An 18,155-nucleotide genomic window follows, 5' to 3' on the forward strand; every position below is an offset into this window, starting at 1 on the left:
AGGAGCAGAGATCTAGGCGGACGGTTGGTTTTCTCGCACCCGTCGCTCCTATAAAACCAAAGGGCTAGCCCTTCGTGTTTCATACGCATGCCTACATCCCTACCTCCGCAGCTATGCCACCACCGCCAACGCTTAGGTTTCCTACCTCCGCATCTCCATCGCTGTTGAGCCCACATCCATCCACCCCCACCTCCAATGGATCTGTGGTGCCATTCCAACATCACCTTCTAGCGCATGGAGGGACTCGTCCGTCGTGGTCTTCTCCACGCACGGACCTCAACCAAGGAGTGGTTGCTTCCCAGCAACAAGGATTTGCCATCGTCACCCGATGGCTACATGGTGTCGTTCGCCCACTTCCACGAGCTTGGGCTTGTGACCCACATCCACAAATTCCTTCAGGGGCTGCTGCACTACTTCAAGACTGAGCTACAATATCTTAATCCCTAGCACATGTTAGAGTTTGTCGCGTTGTGCGAGGGATTCTAGGGGATCAGCCCCCACTTCGACTTGTGGAGGCATTTCTTCACCGTCAACCTCTAGAAGAAGAGGGAGAAAAGCGGCAGGCAGGAGCTACACATGCCGATGGGGTGCACCGGCATCCAACTTTAGAACAATTGGGTCGGCGAGTACTCCTCCATATGGCTCTCGACGTCCAACAATGGGTGGCACTCGTAGTGGCTCTACCTCAAGAATAACATCACCGCCCCTCTGCTAGAGTTCACTGAGCGCCTGATCGAAGAGGCCCCGGAGCAGTGGAGGAAGTGGGGCATCACGGAGAAGGATAAGAAGAAGATCCGAGACCACATCGCTGTCATCCACATCCTAAAGGAGAATGCCTGAAGGGGTCAGGCGTCATCGAGGCTTACCATGCAAGGAGGGTGGCGCCGTTGATGACGCGCATGCTCCCGCTTGGCGCCCAAGGCGTCGTTTGATAGAACGACGCTCGTCGAGGAAATGCTCCCCAACTTCGAGATCACGCAACGCATCAAGGAAGCGATGGAGCCTTTGTAGGATGACATGGGTGCCACCCTTGACTTTGTTTACCTGGTGCTAGGGCATCCTCTAATACGGTCGAAGCCAGGCTATGTCGTCTTTGTAAGTTTCCCTTTCTCTTGCCTTCTCTTCAATTGATTTTCTGACCTCATGATACTAATTTTGAGAGGGGCAGGACCAGCCAAGGGACCTCATCCTCATAGATCACCTGGCACCATTGCTGAGGGATTCGACCATGAGGACAATGAATCGTGCCGAGGGCGAGCAGCTGAGGAAGGCGAAGGAGGACAAGAAGAGGAAGAAGTAGTGGAACCTGTAGGTGTAGGAACGAGGGGAGGACACCGACGACGATGATGATCATGACGATGGTAATGACGATGAGGTGATGGAGGAAGGAAAATAGGTAGCCGACGATATCGAGTGGGACAACCCAGAGAACGAGGATGTGCTGACAGGCGTCGGTTCATCCTTGCAGGTGTCAGGACTCTTCCCGTTCCATGGAGGGGATGGCACGTTAGGGGAGACGACGGGGGCGGGACGTACCGTTGGCCTGCCAAAGGAGCCAATAGAGGCGGGCGGCTCTGTCGTCGCGCTCGAAGAGCCAAGGGGAGCGAGGCATTCCACTAGTGTGCCCTAGGAGCTACTAGGGGTGAGCCCCTCTGCCCAGGAGCAGGGAGGGGGCTTGAAATGGCCTCGTTCCGATGAGGCGGAGCAAAGGTCAAGGGGTTCGCGCCCTAAATGCATCTGCTGCCCGACGGCACTGAGGTGAGTTATCAATTCCTCTATTTTTTCCTATTTTAGTTGGATTTCATTGTGACTTATGTTTTTCATCACTTGCAGCGTCGGCAGGCAGCGGAATCCTTTGGCGCTGGCGCCGAAGAAGAGCATCGCCCTCCAATCGAGGTGGTAGCCATCGGCTGGTGTTGTGCCCATTTCGAGCGGGAACGGCGCTAGTGTGACCGTGTCGCTGGCCGGTCAGGCGCTGCCCATGGTGGTGCCTGTGCCCTTGGTAGGATAGGCAGATGCGGGCATTCAAGGGGTGCTTTTGGAGGTCATGGAGCAGCCGGTGATGGCCGTGATACCATGGCGGGCGTGATGTAGCCGGGCGTGACCCCACCGACGCAGGTGGAGGTGGCGGTAGCCATGACAGATGGGTCATAGCTAGGTGCAACTGCAACGGCGCCTGAGGCACCAGTGCGACCCGTGCCATCGGTGGCCTAGGTGACAGTGCCTGGCATGGGCCGAATGGAGGGGGATGCGTCTAAGGCATCCTTGGGAGTCATAGTGCTGGGAGAGAGGTTAGCATCCACACCGCTAACCCTTTTCATCATCGAAGGGGGCGTCCCGGCGGGGATGTCATGGCGAGAGGGGTCGGTGGTGCTTGGAGCTGGCGAGGAGTCATCCCTAGCCCTGATGTCAGTGGGCAATAGTTCACCCACGCGGGGTGAGCCCCTGCTCCAGTGGGCGGGATTCGGTGTCGACGCTTTTTACCCTGGTCGCCACCATAGAGAGCATGGAGCGGGAGAGCCTCGATGTAGGGATCACGTCCATGCTCGAGGCCCTAGACCATACCGCTGGCACATTGCACAATGTCGGTGTTCCCTCTGACCAGGTATTGCTAGGTCCTGCTTCTTGCCCTTATCTTCCTTTATATACTTTTTGTATCCTGACCATCGTCTTTTTGTAGTCCTTTATAACTCGTAGCTAGGAGAAATCTCGGTTCCTTTGTCAACAGAAGGAAACTTGGGACCGCCTCTCAAGGAGGCATGGCTATGTAGGGGAGGTGATAGCTCAACTTGTTGCCACCTAGCAGAGGGTGGCTGAGCTGACTCCCCTCGCCGAGGAGGCAGCCAATCTTTAGTCGTGGGTGGCTAAGGCCCGTCGGGATGCTGATGAGGCCAAGAAGGCGTTCGAGGCCCTATTGGCGAGGTTGCGGAAGGATGACGAAGAAGCCGCTAGGGTCAAGAAGAATTAGAGGGGTTGAGCTAACGTCACTTGCCTCAATGGCTCGAGTGACACGCTCGGTGAGCTCACTAACAGGCATGTTCGAGTGGAATCTAGGTCCATCGTTCATGATGGGGTCGGCATAGCTCTCATATGGCATTCCACTGCTCCTTAACCCGCCTCCCGATAGATGCCCTTGTCATTCTGGAGACCGACTCAGCTGGCCTGCTGGGCCTCCCTTCGATGGAGATTTTATGGGCTTGGCTCAAGGTTAGGATCGAACGAGAAGGTCAAGATGACCATGTCCACTTCTAAGTGGGTAGGGCAAAGGCCGCTTGGGCTCATCTATGTTTTCTACCCTGGCTCTATTTGACGTGAGGTGGCCTCGAGCCCTTTGTGGGCTGGCCTTCAAATCTCAGTCGGTCGAATTCCTAAGTTGGGGTTGGGCGGCTCAAGCCCCTGAGCCCCATTGGGCTCGGTAGGGGTCAGCCATGTTTTATGCATCACCCTGTCCATAGTTTCCACAACTGGAGGGGTTGAGCTAACGACACTTGCCTCAATTGCTCGAGTGTCGCACTCGGTGAGCTTGCTAATGGGCATGTCCAAGTGGAATCTAGGTCTGTCGTTCATGACGGGTTTAGCATAGCCCTCATGTGGCATTCCACTGCCCCTTAACCCACCTCCCGATAGATGCCCAAGTCGTTCCAAAGACTAACTCAGGTGGCACGCTAGCCTTCCCTCAATGAAGATTATGTGGGCTTAGCTCAAGGTTAGGATCGAACGAGAAGGTCGAGATGACCCTTTCTATTTCTGAGCGGGTCAGGCAAAGGCCGCTGGGCCTCATCTATGTTTTCTCCCTAGCTCTATTTGACATGAGGCAGCCTCGAGCCCTTCATACACTGGCCTTTGAACCTCGATCGGTCACCGCTCATATCGAATGAGACGACTACTGTTTTGTGACGCGACGCGAAGCGTTGTGATGCAATAATTACATATGCGATGCTTGGATGTATGGGATAAATATATGGATGAATGTATGAATGAATATATGAATGCATGCATGAGAATGGATGAATGGATGATCATGCACTAGAAAAGTAAAGTGGGGGTTGGTAAAGTTACCTCAATGGCTCGAGTGATGGGTTTGGGGAGCTCTTACTGGATATGTTCGAGTGAAATCTGGATCATCGTTCATGATGGAGTCGGCCTAACCCACGTGGGGCATCTTGCTACTCCCTACCCATCCCTTAGCAGTGGCCCGAGCTGTCCGATCTACTTGGGCAACTTGCTGGCCTCTCCTCAATGGAGATTCCATAGGTGGGCCCCTCCAAACCCTTCCTAGGAAGGCGGAGGCTAAAGCTTGGGGTACGGGCAATAAACTCTGATCATGCTGGTGAGCAAAAATGTCATAGCCACTAGGGCGTAGGTTTCTTGCAGTCCGACCAGCTTTACTCAGTGTTTGTTTTTGTGCACCTTGCCTTTAGGTTTTAGAGTGAGAAAGGGGTCAAACATAAAGAATTTCTACCGAATAGACACTCTTGCCAGCCCCTGAGTGAGGCCCGACCCATTATCGTTGCTAGGGTTGGGTGTCACTTAGAGATGACCTATCTCTCGATAGCAGCCTGAGCCATCCGATCGACTTGGGTGACCTGCTAGCACAAGACTTACCTTGCTGGCTTGAGTGAGGGGTTTGGAGAGCTCTTACTGGATATGTCAGAGTGGAATCTGGGTTCGTCGTTCATGACGGGGTCAACATAACCTGCATGGGGCATCCTACTGCTCCTTACCCATCTCTCGACAGTGACCAAGCCATTCGATCGACTTGTGTGACCCGTTGGCATAGGACTTACCCATGAAGATAGAGGATGAGATCATCCTGCCCAAGAAATTAGTTAGGTAGATAAGCCAGGCGGTGAACTTGTAATAAATGGACAAGCTCTTGAATTTTGTTATGGCCAAACAGATTTTTAGCCCTTATCCCCTTTTTGTATAAAAAGGTTAATGCGTTCTGACCCTTTCCGTTGTTAAGGCTATAAAGCACAGTGTGCGGGAGAACAAACTCTAATCACACTGGTGAGCAAAAATATTGCCGCTGGGGCATAGGTAGTCTAACCATCCTTACTCAGTGTTTGTTTCTGCAACCCTTGCTTCTAGATCTTAATGTGAGAGAGGGTCAGGCATAGAGAATGTTTGCTAGGTGGATATACTCTTAAACGCGTACTGACTCTTTCCATAGTTAAGGCTAGAAAAGCTTAGGGTGCAGAAAAAATTATGATCATGCTGGTGAGCAAAAATGTCGTAGCCACTAGGAAATAGGTTTCTTGCAGTTTGACCAGTTTTACTCAGCGTCTGTTTTTGCAATCCTCGCTCCTGGGTCTTAACATGAGAAAGGGTTGTCGTAGAGAATGTCTACCGGATAGATATGCTCTTATTAGCCCCCAAGTGAGGCCCGACCCTTTGCCATTGCTGGGGTCAGGCGTTACTTAAAGATCGGGGAGTTGATAGTGAAACTGATAAGAGAAAGTATGCATATATTAAGGGTAAAAGCGACATAGCTGCTTGATGTTCCAGGCATTAATAAAGACTTCACCATCGATGGTCTTGAGCTTGTAGGTGCCTAGTTGAAGCACCTCCATGATGACGTACGGTCCCTCTCATGGCGGAGAGAGCTTGTAGTGGTTCTTGTTGCTCTGGACAAGGCGGAGCACCAGGTCTCCGACATTGAAGGCCCATCCCTGCACTCGACGGCTATGGTACCGGTGTAATGCTTGCTGGTACTTGGTCGAGTGGAGGAGGGCAACATCGCATGCTTCATCTAGCTGGTCCATGGCATCCTCGAGGGATGCCTCGGCTCCCTGTTTGTCGTACGCCCTGACCCTTGGTGCTCCATAATCGAGGTTGGTCGAGAGGATACCTCGGAACCGTAGACCATGAAGAATGGTGTGTAGCCGGTGGCCCAGTTGGGGGTCGTCCTCAGGCTCCAGAGCACCGCGGGAAGCTCTGTGACCCATTGTCTGCCAAACTTGTTCAACTAGTTGAAGATCCTAGGCTTGAGGCCATGTAGTACCATGCCATTTGGGCGTTCGACCTACCCGTTCATGCGGGGGTGCGCCACAGTGGCCCAATCGATGCTAATGTGGTATTCATCGCAGATTTGGAGGAACTTCTTTCTGGTGAACTGCGTGATGTTGTCCGTGATGATGGAGTTTGGGACCCCAAAGCAATGGACAATGTCAAGGAAGAACAACATGGCTTGCTCAGACTTGATCGCGGAAATCGGTCGAACCTCTATCCACTTTGTAAACTTGTCTACGGCGACAAGCAAGTCCGTATAGCCCCCGGGCGCCCTCTTGAGAGGTTCGACCATATTGAGCCCCTAGACCACGAATGGCCACGTGATGGGGATCGTTTGGAGTGCTTGGGCCGATAGGTGGGTCTGCCGAGTGTAGTATTGACACCCTTTGTAGGTGCGCACAATCTGTTCAACATCAGCTACTATGGGCGGCCAGTAGAAGCCCTATTGGACTGTGTTTCTGACTAGGGCCCTAGGCGCGGCATGGTGCCCCTAGACCCCACCATGGATATCACACAACAAATGCTTCCCTCGTTCGATGGGGATGCAGCGCTGTAGGATCCTAGTGTGGCTTCACTTGTAGAGCTTGCCCTCAATAAGGACAAAAGACTTGGCGCAACATGTGAGCCACCGAGCCTCCATTTTATCTATCGGTAGGGCCTGACGGAGGAGGTAGTTGAGGTAACAAGTCCTCTAGTCAGCTAGAGTGTCAGGCTTTGTCGTTGGATCCTCCTCAAGCTCTATGACTTCGGGATTGGATGGAGCCGTCGGCTAGTTAGCCCCTGAGCCCAGGGTAGGTAGCCCATCACCAGCTTGTTCCAGCTCCTCGTAGCAGACTGAGGGCTTGTACTGATTACTAGCGAAGACGCCCATTGGCACCAGCTCTTGGCCAGATGTCATTTTCGCTAGTGCATCGACCACCTCATGCACCTTTTGTCATCAGCGATCCATCGAAGTACATCATCCAGTACTCTTGGTCGACAACTGCTGGTGGCATTTGGACCTCGGTCCACTCTACAATGAAACTAGCCAGCACTTGGGACTTGATGGTCGTCCGAGGGGCATATGAAATGCCTTGACCCATCAGCTCGAGTGCCCACTTCGCGATTCTTCCTGTGGCATCCTGGTTTTGGATGACCTCACCGAGGGGGAAGGACGTCATGACTGTCACCGGATATGACTCGATGTAGTGGCGCAGCTTCCACTTGGTGATAAGGACAGCGTACAGGAGCTTCTAGATTTGGGGGTAGTGGGTCTTGGAATCAGACAAGACCTCACGAATGGAGTACGCGGGACACTGCACTTTGAGGGTGTGTCCCTCTTCTTCCTGCTCTACCACCAGGGCGGCACTTACCACTTGCATGATGGATGTGATGTAGAGCAGAAGCGGTTCCCCATCGGTCAGAGGGACTAGGATTGAGGCCTTCGTCAGGAGCTGCTTGACCTTGTCTAGTGCCTCCTGGGCCTCGGGCATCCATTCGAAACGGTTGGCCTTTTTTTAGGAGCCGATAGAGGGGGAGTCCTCGTTCATCGAGGTGCGAAATAAAGCGGCTGAGTGCGGCGAGGCACCCTATAACTTGTTGTAGCCCCTTTACGCTCTGAATCAGGCCCATCCTCATGATGGCCAAGATCTTCTACAGGTTGGCTTCGATGCCATGCTCGGAGATGATAAAACTCAGCAACATACCTCTTAGGACCCAAAAAATGCACTTCTTAGGGTTGAGCTTAATGCCATTTGCTCAGAGTTTCATGAAGGTCTGCTCTAGGTCGACTATGACCTGGTCAGCCCATTTGGACTTGACCATGATGTCATCTATGTTGGCGCAGAGGAAATCAATGAGTGTGCTTTCCTATTCTGAGGAAAGCATGGTGCCAATGTGCACTACTTTGCCCTTGGAACCACTAAGGTCTATGAGGACCTCCTTAGCACCCTATATAGGCTCAAAAGACCCTACCGATCGCTTAGGGTTGGGTGATTCTTCGGTGACCTCCTTCCTGATGGCCGCAAGCTCCTTGGAGGTGACGATTGCTGCGGTGTGTTCATAGCACTCGACCTCACACTCATAGGCACGCTAGAAGGAGGTGCTAATGGTGATGACCCCATATGGTCCCGGCATCTTTAGCTTCAGATAGGTGTAGCTAGGGATGGCCATGAACTTCGCATAGCATGGATGCCCAAGGATGGCATGGTAGGTTCTGTGGAACCTAACCACCTTGAAGCTAAGGGTCTCCATACTGTAATTGGTTGGATCCCCAAAGGTGATGGATAGATCGATCTACCTAAGTGGCATGACCTGCTTTCTAGGCATGATACCATGGAAAGGTGCTCCAGTCGGTTGGATGCGCAATCGGTCGATGCCCATGGCATCAAGCATATCGGCGTACATGATGTTGAGGCCACTGCCTCCATCCATCAGCACCTTGGTGAGCTGCTTCATGCCGATGATCGGGTCGACCACGAGCAGATATCTTCCTGGCTATGGGACACTTTCTGGGTGGTCGGTCCGATCAAAGGTTATGGCAGACTCTGACTATCGGAGGAAGCAAGCATGGCCAGCTCGGCTGTATAGACCTCATGGTGCGCAAGCTTCTGACAGTGCTTGGAGTCATAGGCTGCCATCCCTCCAAAGATCATGAGGCAGCCATCTAGCATCGAAAAGCCACCATCCTTCCCCTCGACGTCATCTAGGGTCGGCTTGGGGTTTTTCCTATGCTCCCCCTTGTTGGAGCCCCAGACAAGAACCACTTTATGAAGCCATAGTCCTTGTATAGATGCTTGATGGGGAAAGCATGGTTCGAGCATGTCCCTTCGAGCAGCTTCTCAAAGTGGTCTAGGGTACTCTTGGTGGGCTTTTGACCCCCCTTATGGTTGGCGGTGGCCATGAGTGAGCTCTTGTGCCGTTGCTTGTTCTTCTTCTTGCTAGGATGGTTGGAGGCGCCTTCACTGGCGTCCTCGTCCCCTTTCGCCTTGCCTTTGAGGTGGTCAAAAATTGCCCTGACTACTTCCTCACCTGAGGCATGGCTGGTGGTGATGTCGAGGAGCTCCTTGGTGGTTCGTGAGCCCTTATGTCCTAGCTTGTGAACCAGGGACTCACAGGTGGTCCCAGACAGGAAGGCTCCTATGACATCGATGTCGGTGACGTTAGGCGTCTCATTGCACTGCTGGGAGAAGCACCAGATGTACCCACAAAAAGTTTCCTCGGCCTTCTGTCGGTAGTTTTTGAGATCTCATAGGTTCCTAGATTGCGCGTATGTGCCCTGAAAGTTTTCCACAAAGATCTCTTTCAGGTCCACCCAACTTTGGATTCTGTTGGGCGAAAGGTGTTCCAACCACGTTTGTGCCAAATCGGCTAGGAATAATGGAAGGCTGGGGATAATGAAATTGTCATTATCCGCTCCACTAGCTTAGCAAGCAAGCTGATAATCCTTAAGCCACAGTCTGGGATTCATTTCCCTAGAGTATTTTGGGATGTTCATTGGCGGTCTATACCACGGTGGAAAGACGGCGTTGAGGATGTATTGGCCAAAGGCCTGAGATCTCGGGAAGTCAGGGCTCAAGCTTCGGTCCTCGCCACTGTCATAGCATCTGCCACGACGAGGGTGGTAGCCACGGCTAGCCCCCTCCCCCGCGTCGCCACGGGCATGCCTATGGGCATCGAGGGTCTTGCGCGCATCACGGTTGTGGCCGAGATGCTCATGCACCGGGACTGCGGCACGTAGCTTGCCGCCTTGGCATGCCTAGTGAACTGACATGTCCATGTTGGGCCACTCTGAGGGGGCGCACTGGCTGGTGTCGAGCTCACGTCATCGGGACAGCGAGTGCTTGGCCTACTACATCGCCGCACGCTCGAGTAGCGTGCGAATCTCACGATGGGTCCGATGATCCTCGGGTGTCGTGGGCCCCGGAAGCCCCTGGAGAAAGGTTGCTGTGGTGACGATGTTCTGGCTTGCCCGGGTGAAGTGTGGGAGGGCCCCATCGTTGATGATCCTCCAGTTCACGTCACGAGCCATGGCACATGCATGCCCACCGTCTCCGTGGTGCTCGATCTCTTGCTCGAGCTCCGCGCATTCCTACTCGAGCTAGAGTCATGCTTTCTTGAGCTCTTGGTGCTAGGCCTTCAGCTGCTCCACCCGTAGGTGAGGTGGGCCCCTGCATCCCCCTCGACCTCATCATCGAGGTCGTTCGTTGGGGTAGCCTCTCCCTCATGGATGCTTTCGACGTGTCCCTCAGGGGTACCTGCCATGAAACATTCATGAGAAGGGTGATGGCTCCTCCCGTTGGAGTTAGAGTCGGAGGGCGACCCAACTCTCCCGCGAGGAGGTCGTGGAAAGATTCCATGACGTATTCAGTCATTCCCACGAACTCGTCGTTCATGAGGGATGGAGGCATGCATTATGCCACAAGGTGGCCAACGGTCTCTATGGCGTTGTGGAGACTGGACAGGAGCGCTGTCGGGGCGCTCCGGATGAGGTATTCCGGGAAGAGTGGCTCTCCTCCAGCGAGCTATGTCATGACGTTGGCGAACGAGAAGGTGAGGTGGCGTAGACCCTCCCAGGACAGTTGAGGTCCTAGGAAGGCGTCAAGCTAGCGCTCTAGCCTCCCGTAATCGAAGCTAAGGAGCTGGTCGCTCTTGGGGGTGCGGGCCTCTGGTGTGTGTAGCTACAGCTCCTCAAGCGCCTCAACGATTACGTCGAGGCCGGTGAAGTGGAGAGGTTGGACGGCAGCGGGAGCCTGGACCAACCCTCCCTATGTCATGACGATGAAGTCTAGGTTCCCGAAGCGCACGTGCGCGCTTAGGACCCAGCTAATGCCGTGACTAACCATCCGAGGACTGATGTGGATGTTGAGACGCGCAAAAGGCCCCTACCTGGCGCACCAATTGTCGATGTTTCGAGTTACCACTGATGAGTAAATTTCTAATATTGTGTGTCTAGCTCAGATGGTGTGCTTAGAGGACATGAGGTTTATACTGGTTCAGGCAGAAAGTCCCTACGTCCAGTTCATCGCTGCTCCTCGTGTTACTAGCACTAAAAGTTTATAGTAGAGGGTACAAATGGGTGAGAGAGGAAAATGGTCCCAAGTCTCTAGTGAAAGGAGTGAACGGGTACTGAGAGCTCGATTGCTGCTCAACCGAGTGCTCATGTCGTGCTTCTTGTGTCGATCTCGATTGATCGGTTTTTAATCAGATCGGCCCCCCTTTAGGGGACGCCCTGCTTTCCCTTTTATAGGCCAAGGAAAAGCACGGGTACAATAGAGGAAAAGGAGAAGAACGAGAGAGAGAGGAAAGCTTCTAGGATCACCGGGTTCTTCTTCTCCTTCATGCGGGTCCCGCATGACCCTGTAGATGTCAACAGGGACAGCTCCACATCGTGGCCCTGTTCGTCACTGGCGCCACACGCAGGCATCATCTACCGATCATGGCGTTCTATCCCGTCCTGGCGGAAGTTGTGGTGAACTGACGCGCCTGTCACCGTTCGTACAAGGGTTAGGCGGAACAACACCGACACGCCTGATACTGTTCTTGATGTGAACCCTCTGGTATGGCCCGTTATGGCCACGAGTTATATCGAGGTGTGCCAGTCTATTCCCTGATGTCATAGTCTTGACCCGAGCCCATACGCTTGGACCTGAAGTCGTTGACGGCGATATGAGTCTCCGTTGGGCGAGATGGAGTGTGAATCCAAGGGGTCAGGTGAGACGGAGCCTGCTCCCACAGGGTCGGGCGAGGCAAAGCTCGTCCCAGAGGTCGAGCGAGGCGGAGCCCGCCCCTAGAGGGTCGTGCGAGGCAGAGATCGTGACCTTGAGGTCGGGCGAGGCGGAGCCCGCCCCTAGAGGCCAGACGAGGTAGAGCCCGTGGCCTCGAGGTCGGGTGAGGTGGAGCCCTCCCTCAGAGGTTGGGCAAGGCAGAGCCTGCACACCTGGGGTCGGTTGGAGCTGTAGTCACGCTTTTGGCTGCTCGGATGAATCAATATTGATGACCATTAGCTCCTCCTCTTTGAGTACCCTAGTATTGGTCCCCGATAGGCATTTTCAAAGGGCTTATTTCGATCCACTAACTAAACTTTAGTTGTTTAAATTTAGCTATTAGGGATCCAAACAGCTTAGCTAAATACCAGCTAAAATTTAGCTGAGTTTAGCTACCTTAGCCCAGCTAAATTTTAGCTGAGTCTATTAGTTGGAGAATCCAAACACCCCAGCTAAAGTTTAGGTAGAAAACTTTTAGCTAGTTAAAGTTTAGCTAGCTAAATTTTAGTTGGGTGAATCCAAACAAACTCTAATATGGCACCACATTAGTCGTGAAGGGATAATCAAACTACCTTTGATGGTAGTAAATTGGGCTAGAAATATTTTTTTTTAAAAGTATCCCAATATTATTTAAAAAAAATTATAATTGGACTAGAAATTGAGCATACAATCATCATCCATTAATATCTCTTTGCATAAGCTTTCCTAGAGGCTGTTCGGCTGATGGTTTCTACGGCTGAAGCTGATTTATTATGATAGAAAAATATTATTCTATGACTAATAAGCTAGGCTGATAAGTTCAAGCGAACGGCTCCTTGTCAACAGCAACGAGGATGTCTCTCTGCATAAGTTTCCCTTTACAACTTAAATTTCGCGTTATCAACAACAACGAAGGGGTGGACTCCAAGACGTGACCGCAGTTTGCCTTACGCCTATCTAGATTGGATGTTGCCTCCCAGGTAGGGATGAAAATGGATCGGATACGGACGGATATCACCGATATTACATTTGTTTTCATATTTCTGTCCGGATTCGGATTCGAATACGGATAGTGTCAACTATGTCGAATAGGATACGATTGGATATCGACATCATAAATATGTGATTTGAGTATTCGGATACGGATACGGTATCGGATGTTGGATATCCGGACTCGGATACGGACATATCTCAACCCCTCTAAACGGATTCGGTTTCGAATACGGTCGGAAAATATCCATACCGTTTTCATCACTACTCCCAGGTAACTACCGTAGGCTGACAAAATCCTAGTGCTGCATGCCAATTTTCAGGGTGCTAAGCAAATAGAAAATCACTACATAGTGCCTGTTTAGTTCCCAAAATTTTGCAAAATTTTTCAAGATTTCCCGTCACATCGAATCTTTGAACGCATACACATGAAGCATTAAATATAAATAAAAAATAAAACTAATTACACAGTTTAGACGAAATTCACGAGACGAATCTTTTAAGCCTAATTAGACTATGATTGGACACTAATTGCCAAATAACAACGAAAGTGCTACAGTACTGTTTTCCAAAAAATTTCGTCAACTAAACAAGGCTGTAGTAAAGCTTTAAAAAACGAGGTAGAGCCGGGGGCGGCTTGAGTCCGCTCGTTCGGACGGAAGCCGCGTGCCAGCACTATTTTTCTTCTCGCCTTGCCCTCTCCCACTTGGCCCACCCCTCCCTTCGCGGCCCACCTCGCGCATGTCTTAGGTACTATTTTTTCTTCCTTCCCTCTCCCTCACCCCTACCGTGGTGCGATAAGGTCTCGGCGGAGCTCCGCAACCGCGAGACCCTATTGCTCCCACGGCGGCTGATATAGACTAGGCCCAATCTTCTGAAAGGTATGATAGTGTCGATTGGTAGAGACTCGATGTTCACGATCTAGGCTTCGAACCAAGACTGATTCAGACCCCCACAACTGTTACACCACTGCTCTGTTGGTTATCAACCACGCGAACGTGATTGACCTCGCCGAGAAGGCTTTCCTGTAAGCGAATCGAGAACACAAGCAAGAATGGGATGAACGCAATCTGAAATTGCAAATAAATATGAGGCTTATGAAAATAAGATGGAGTTCAAGTCTTTATTGAAAAGGACTAATCGCCACAGGTGAACAAGATCAAGAACTGGGGCCCTGGTTCATAGCAAGCAGCCTTGGCGGCACAGTTGCAGCAAAACGATGTCTGTTTCATGGGGAAATCAAGAACTAAATAAAACCCAAACCCTAAGGAGAGTGACGGCTGGTATTTATAGAGTCTTGGGCGTCACCCCCTGGACACAGCCCCTAATGGGCCCAGACACGATACACGGTCCAACGGACCAAAAGACGGTGTCGCAGCACCCTGATAGATTCTGGATGTTAACTTGTTTCAACGATTCCCGTTGATTACGAAGACCTTTTGACGTGAAACTAATTGGGTTGGTTTCCTTATCCAATTAGCTTTCCATCCATATGTGGATCGTCGAAAACGGAGTCTGGATGTGTCCTGGGTGACCAGTTTAAGGCAGACTGGTCCTGGAGCTCGAACCAGACTCGAACTTGAGTTGGACTCCGGACTCGAACTTGAGTTGGACTCGGCTTCCACCATGAAAAAGATGAATTGGATGCCCATGCTAGACCTCCTCCTCTACTTGGCTTGTATGCGATGAAGTAGTGATGTCCTCATCATCCTCCCTTTCTTGAATTGAAGTCGTCCTTGACTGAAGTAGATCGTCTCCTCCATTGGATGACAGCAACGATGGTTCCGAAAGAAGACGTTCATCTTGGCACCCCATCCTTCACAAAGGCGTCTGCCATGGTGGCTTCCCTGTTGGGAATTCGTCCTCCTTCTCCTATAAAAGGTTAGTACCAACAAGAGGCATAGCACTAGGAGTAGGACTAAGTGGACATATCGGTGATGTACAAGTTAGAGCATAACATGGTTCATCATGATCAACAAGAACAGATTTAAGAGCAAATAAAACTTCTTTCATGTTACTTGATGGTTCATTTGTTGATTTGCTAAAGTCTTTATCATGACCTTTCTTTTTCTTTTTAGCAAGTTCCTTTTCATATTGCACAATTTCAGTAGGTGATAAAGGAAGTAAAGCAATGGTCTTTCCTTTAAACATAAAAGTATATCTATTTTGCCTACTATGATGTACAACATTATTATCATATTGTCAAGGGCGGCCTAACAAAAGTGAACAAGCTTGCATAGGCACGACATCAAAATCAACATAATCATGGTATGACCCGATAGAAAATTGCACACGAGCAGATTGTGTTACCTTTGTCTTACCACTATTGTTGAACCACTGAACATGGTATGAATGTGGAAGAGCACATGTAGATAAATCAAGAGTATTGACAAGCTCAGAACTTACTAAATTATTGTTGCTCCCTCCATTAATTATAGCATGAACATGGAAATTATTGACAATGAGGAATATTTGAAACAAATTATGGCGTTGTAGCTTGTCTACTGGCTCAACTTGTGTACTCAAAACACGCTGAACAAGGATTGATTTGTAGTCTTTAGTGCATGCCACACTATCAATTACCTCATCGGGATCTTCAGCACTATCCGTAAATTTATCTGCATAAAGATCAGTTGCAAGTGCAAATTCATTCTCTTTATCACTAGCACTAGCATACCCACCATCATCAGTAGCAATATATGCGTGTTTGCTAGGGCATTCTTTAGCAATATGTCCCATGCCCTTGCAGCGGTGGCACACAACTTTAGAAGAGCTGCTAGAGGAAGGTGTAGCAGATCCACTAGAAGAAGATGTGATAGGAGAATTCTTCTTTACAGGCGCTGGTGGTGTCTGCACATTAGAAAATTTACTCACCTCATTGGACGTGAAGGAATGGATGGAGTCGCGGATGGAGTCGTGGATCGCCCAGGTTGTCATCCCTATACTTCTCTTTCAGCTTTAATAGCATAATGATATAATTGGGAAAATCTAATCTATTCTTTATAGTCAAGAACATCCTGTATTTCACGACGTAAACCTCTAAAAAATCTAGAACACTTATCCATATCGTCCTCTTGTATGTTACTACGTGCTAGACCAATTAAAAGCTCCTGATAATATTCCTCAATAGTTTTACTACCTTGATTTAAACGTTGCAGTTTTAATCGCAGATCACGCTGATAGTATGGAGGAACAAATCTTGATTTCATTTGTCGTTTAAGTATAATCCAGATTTGAGGTATTTGAGCATTAGCATTAGCATTTTTGCAAATATCATTCCACCAGAAAAGAGCAAAACTAGTAAACTCACTAGTAGCAAGTCTAACTCTATATTCTTCAGGTACTTGATGGGAGCTAAATTTTTGATCTACAGACATCTCCCAATCTAAATATGCTTCAGGATCAGCAGAACCAGAAAAAGGAGGTATCTTAAACTTGGTTTTAGAGAAAAGATCATTATTACCTTGGTTGTTACCTCCCATACCGCGTCGGTTAAAGTTCAACCGATTACGGTTACGTGCATCCTCAGCACGTCGTTGAGCTTCAGCTTTAGCCTCCGCGTCGCCATCGTCCTCCTCAGAGAGATCATCATCATCATCTTTAGGATGTGGTTCCGGATGTCGTTGTTCAACATCTTTAATCCTCTTGGCCAAATTGGTGATTTATTGAAGGATCTTATTGAACTTGTCATCAAGAACGGTACGGAGCTCATTCTTAGAAACACAGTCATTGAAATCTATAGGTGCATTCTCGTTTCCTTGGCCGCTGCCTCTGGCTTTTCCTGACATGGTTAGTAGAAAGAAAAAGACAACATAAATAGTATTATCCCTACCAACTACTTAGGTTGTGAATAAGGAAAAATAAGGCACTCAACTCTCAAGTATCTTACCACGGTCTTATAAGTGTTCTTACCAAAGTAACAGGCGGTGTAATCGGTCGGTGACTGTGATACCGTTATAGCTTGAGTGTAACAGTTGCAAAGCGAACCTGTACTTGGTTAGAAGAAAGTGGAGCTTAGACAGGCACAATATAGTAGCAAGGAATAACAAAATTCGCAACTGAATAACAAAGCTGAATAAGTATCCCAAGTATTTGTCTTAGTTGCTGGCATACTCATGTTCTAAGTACCAGATATATCAAGTGATGTGGACAGCAAGAATACGATTAGGAACAAGGTAGAAATCAGCACATGTAAATACAGCTCAAATGACGCTCTCTATGTGCTCATCTAGATATTGTTCCTCTTTTGCCCTTATCTTTTTTTCTATTTTTTGGGCTGTCGTTGTTTTTTGGGAAATTTTGACTTTTTTATTTTATTTTTTTTTGATATTTTTCCTTTACTTAGGAGCATCAAAGAAGTAAGAGACTTTTCCCTGTGTGCCCTTATAAAAGATCGTAATCCCCTGTGTGCCCCTGAAAAAATTCAGCGGTCTTCAGCGCCACTACTCCAACTTTTTCGTGTCATCTATGCCACTTCCGTCAGTTTGGGCTCTAACGCCGTTAAACTGCAGGTGTAAAAAGACGAAAATGCCCTTAAGTTCAAATATGTTATTAATTTTTTTTGAGCATCTTAACGACTTCCAATGAAAAAACTCAAAACTAGAAAGTTGTAGATCTCGTTGAGATCTATAATTTTCATATAAATTTTTTTTTTCATTTAATTTCGCAAAAAAAATAATATGATTTTTCTAAGATATATTAATCATATCAAATCATATTTTTTTTGCGAAATTAAATGAAAAAAAAATTTATATGAAAATTATAGATCTCGACGAGATCTACAACTTTCTAGTTTTGAGTTTTTTCATTTGAAGTCGTTAAGATGCTCAAAAAAAATTAATAACATATTTGAACTTAAGGGCATTTTCGTCTTTTCACACCTGCAGTTTAACGGCGTTAGAGCCCAAACTGACGGAAGTGGCATGGATGACACGAAAAAGTTGGAGTAGTGGCGCTGAAGACCGCTGAATTTTTTCAGGGGCACACAGGGGATTACGATCTTTTATAAGGGCACACAGGGAAAAGTCTCAAGAAGTAACCATAGAAAATATGAGCTCAAACAAGTGTAAGACGTGGCCTGTGGAATTTTCAGAAAACTGGATGAAAATCGACAAAAACCTTGTGACCACGAAACGAGGATCTTGTGACCACTTTTTGACCAATCTAAAAATTTCGAACCCCAACAAGATGGGGGATGGACGGATCCGAAATTTTTTCTGATCGATTTGCATATATGGAACGTCGAAAACGGAGTTCGTATGCGAAAACTAGACCAGTTTTAAGAACGGACTCCGAATTAGAGGATAAAATGGGAACAATGTGCGTAAAATTGGTCACGACAGCAAGGATTTAATGAAAACAGTGAAGACAAGTGTAACAAGTAAGATGGCGTGGACTAGGGTTTGATGAATACAAAGGAATCACAGCAAT

This window comes from Miscanthus floridulus, chromosome 12 (assembly GCF_019320115.1).
Source record: "Miscanthus floridulus cultivar M001 chromosome 12, ASM1932011v1, whole genome shotgun sequence".
NCBI lineage: Eukaryota > Viridiplantae > Streptophyta > Magnoliopsida > Poales > Poaceae > Miscanthus > Miscanthus floridulus.